The sequence below is a fragment of the Larimichthys crocea genome, unplaced genomic scaffold (assembly GCF_000972845.2).
Source record: "Larimichthys crocea isolate SSNF unplaced genomic scaffold, L_crocea_2.0 scaffold533, whole genome shotgun sequence".
NCBI classification, from domain to species: domain Eukaryota; kingdom Metazoa; phylum Chordata; class Actinopteri; family Sciaenidae; genus Larimichthys; species Larimichthys crocea.
The window spans coordinates 212,589-217,209 of NW_020856972.1; positions in this window are offsets into that span (position 1 = coordinate 212,589).

Below are 4,621 nucleotides of genomic sequence, written 5' to 3' on the forward strand. Positions count from 1 at the left end.
ATATAGAAGAACAATGCACATTATACATAAAATACATAAAGACAACATACAAGCAGCTTTGAATCAGCTTAGATGCGGAAAAAGCTTTTGATAGAGTTAATTGGGAAGTCTTATATTTAACTTTGGCAAAATTGGGCAGACAGATTTGGGTTTTTTTCTGGCTATAAATAAATATACCTAAAACTCAAATTCTCATGCTCAACTGTTCACCAAACCAAGAAGTAGGAATCGCAGATAAACTGGGAAGCAAAACTAATCAAATACTTGGGAATTAATAAACCAAAGATCTCTCTAAAATATATAGTAGTAACTATGAACACATTGACAAAACAATAAGGAGAGATATTGACAGATGGAACACTTACCCATTAGGACTAACGACAGGGTAAATGTGGTGAAAAGAACATTCTACCACGTCTGCATATTTGTTTCTATCCTTACCTGTTGATATATCGAAAGACCAGTTTTTTAAATGGGATAAGTGCATTCGAGATTTGTATGGGGAGGTAAACGGCCCAGAATACGATAGGCCACATGCAGTTATCTAAAGACAAACGGGAAAGGCACTCCCAAACCTAAAAGAATATTTTCGTGCTGCACAACTGCGACAGCTAATCTACTGGTGTGATGAGGGATACGTATCTCGATGGAAAGACATTGAAATGTCTGCATTAAAATACCCAATTCAAACAAGTATTGGGGAAACAGAGACCCCCAATTATATAAAAGATGAACAGAATTTCAACCCAGTGATATCTCTTACTTTGGATATAGGTATTCTACAGTGAAACAACTAAAAATAGGAAAGGAAATTGGACTATTAAAGTGGATTGCATTTGATTACAGCTATATGTACAACTGTTAAAAAAGGAGAAATTAAAAGCTTCAAGAACTAAAGAATACACATGATCTAACGAATCAGGACTTATTCAGATATTACAAATGAGGGACTATTAAACAAAGTATCAAAACAGCTGAAGACAAATACACCCCATAATAAAACTACTTGTAAAAGGTTCAGCAAGCTATTCAAAGGCGGTGGTGTTTTTGTACAGATGTTTAATGGATTCTAAAACAGATTCAACATTATATGTTAGAGCCAAATGGGAAAGGGAGCTAGGTGTAGGGATTCCAGAGGGGATATGGTTTGATATGTGGAAAATGCACCAAATTACAACACAGTCTTTGAAATGGAGGGAGTTTAGCTGGAAGAATGTGATTCGATACTTCATTACGCCTAAAATTAAAAGTAAGCAGACAAATGCACAGCAACCATGTTGGAGATTATGTAACCATATGGATGCAACCACACACATTTTTTGGAAATGCATCAAAATACAACCTTTCTGGGAGAAGGTTCATTTGGTATTTGTGATGTTCTTGGGTATGTGATTCCCAAATCTTGTTCAGTTCTATACCTTGGTCATTGGAGGGCATGGTACATGCGGGGGATCAATATTTAACCAGGATTCTTTTGGTTGCTGGGAAAGAAGACCATCAAAAGAACTGGCTTAAGCCTGACACTCCAAGTCACAAACAGTGGGATGTCCATTTAGATAATATAGTGGGAGTGAAAAATGGTTGTCATACAAGGGAGACATAATTAACCGGTGGGTTTAACATTATAGTAATTCACCAGGCTGTTTCTTTTCTTTTCTTTCTTTTTCTTTACATATTAATGTGTATTGTTTAAATTGAAAAATAAATAAAGATTGTCAAAAAAAGAGTAAAAAAAAAAAAAGAAGAAGAAAGAGCTGCCATTGTTTTTGCCTCCTGAATTAATTTAGAGATGATGAGCATGGGATATTTGGGATATTATGGAAGCTGCATATACAGACACTTCAAAAACATCACAGCCATTCTCTTTACGGATTAAAACTAAATATCTAAATGTAAAAATCCAGTATTAAAGCGTTGGTTATTAAGTGTGTTTGTTTCTAGTGTTTCATATGCCATGCTGATTCTCATTTATTCTTATTCAGAGTAAGTGAAATGAGGCCGAACAACAAAGCCAGAAATCAACCCAACCCATATTGACTAACATCAAACCGAGTCACACACAGAGTACACATTTAGTTTATGGAACATGAAAACAATTCCTCAACTGAGGTCTTTACTACCACCCGTGTCATCATGAAGAGGTTTCAAACACAGTGTGTATGATGGAATCAAATTAACAGTCTTTTTTTTTTCTCCTCAATTCTGCTCTATTCTCGCGATCCCATTATAAGCCCTACTCAGTAATATTCCTAATCACTGCATGTTTGCGCGTGTGTGTGTGTGTGTTGTGGGTGTGAGTGTGGTTATGTCTGTAATCGCAGTGTGTTGTGAACATTAGATGGCAAACTGCAAAATGGAAAATTCCAGTGATCCCCCTGCTGCCAGTCTGTCCGTCCGCTGAGAATCTTCACTGGATCAGGTGCGGGAATACATTGACTGAGGCCACAGCACCGCTGACTCTTCCAACTTTCTAACACGTGTTACAACAACAATTGTAACAGAAATAATTATAAGCACACATGGTGGGCAGTATGAAGGTGAATCTTCTGGTATTGGTATATTCAGATTGGAGGTTATGTGTTGTGGAGAAATGCTAGTCAAGGTCAATGGTGAGGCCAGGAGAAGAAAGTGTTCAGGAGCCTCTGATGTTCTTGATGCTGTATTATTTTTGACACTTGGCAAGGGAGAATAAGAGACACTCTCAAAGTTCATCAGAAGTGCCTGAGTCAATCTCACATTCTGCCCAACTCATCCTGGTGAGATCGACTTTAAAACCCCAAGATAACATCACAAATACTACACGCCCAGAATTAGTCAAAGAGAAGTTTTTACCCATGCAGAGGGCCCACACATTTGGGCCCACACATTTGTGAAATGAAATGGAGAAACAGTAAAGGTAGATGTTGGGTTTTTTTTGCTAATAGGTCAACCATAACTAATCAAGGTATGTCACCATGTGTTCTGTGATAGGTAGGTAGTCAAATTTATGTTGTCTGTCTCTGTTATCGTCATATCATAGTAATAGTACATGATCTGGATCTGGTATGTATGTTTGTTAATTTTAATCATAAGTAATGTAACATATTCCCATTACGTCCAGCTCTGGTTCTGGCACACACCACACACCAACAGCTCCCACTTCCGTGAGCATTCCCTCACGGCTTGAGCCTGAAAACTTCCTCTTCCGTTGGGACATTAGCTAACGCAGCTACAGTTGGCAGCAGTCATCTGTTCATCAGAAAACTTTGTAGCATCAACATGATTTAACATTGGTTAATTTATGATAAAAGATGCCAATTTTGCTTTAAGGTTATTTGTAGGATTGCAGTTCACTGATATGTTGAATAGTTGCTTTTCTCACTTTCTAAATTCGCTAACCAATAAAATGACAACTAGTTAAAATTTAAAAATTAAAGATGAAGATTGTACGTTACTTAATGATGAATTGATTAAAACAGTTGCTGATTACACTCAAAAAAGGTTCTGTCATGCATTTTTGCCCCAAAAAAATGTGAGTGTAATTGTTCTCTTTTTCCTGAGCTAATTGTTTCTTCTTCTCTTCTGCATGCTGGTCCATCTTGTTTGTGGTGTGATAGTTCTCTGTCTTTAAGGTAGCAAGTTACTAGCTGCATAGACCATGAGCTTGGCGTCAAGGCTGAATGTTCTTGCTTTTGTCTTCGCCTCCGTCTGAACACTCCGAAATCATGTTGATCACCTGAGCTTTTAACTTCCCCATTCTGTGGGCTCAAGTTGTGTCTTGTGCTTCTTTAACTTCATCTTCATCATGTTTATTTGAATGTGTTTTCTATATATAGATAGGATTAACCACATGGCACTTCTTCATGAATCTCTAATGAAATCCACACATTAAACGACTAATGTTCAGTAACTATAACTGATCATTACTGTATACAGCAGTACAGTGTCTTCTTCTAGTGTCTCTGTCCAGGTTGTATCCTCAGAGAAACACATGATTGCACCCACCCCCATTGAAACCAATCCCTCCGTGAACTTCATACACAAATTCCTTAGTCTAATTTGAGAAGTGACACACGTTTCTCCTACCCAGTTCCAGGCCCCTTCACTGACTCCCTCTGCCCTCCGCTCTTATTGCCTTACCCACTTGAACTCCTCTTCCTACCTCCTCTGTCTGTTTTTGCCTTCATCTATTCCTACCCACTCCTCTTCCCTCCTGGATCATCTTCACAGTTCTTACAAAGTTCTCACAAGTGTACATGGCTTGTACATTGATATTATTTTGCATACTCGTGACATTAGAGGATCGGTCTGTCAGTGATAGAGAAGCTATCAATAATCATGGTCTGTGTCCAAAATGTAAGGGCCCGTCATTAACACAATGATACATAAAGTACCGTTATTTTAGGACTATAAAGCCACACTTTTTACCCACGATTTGAACCATGGGGGCTATACAAGATGCGGCTTTTCTGTGATTCTTTCTTTGCCGCCAGGGGCGCTCTAACAGGAAGTGCAAAAACAAGACAGACAGGGGGGGAAGTCAGTGCAAAAGAACACACGCTAGTTTTTATTTAGCAAGCATCAAACACAACACGCACGATGAATTAGTAACAGCAAATAATTTTCACACCCTCTTCCCCAC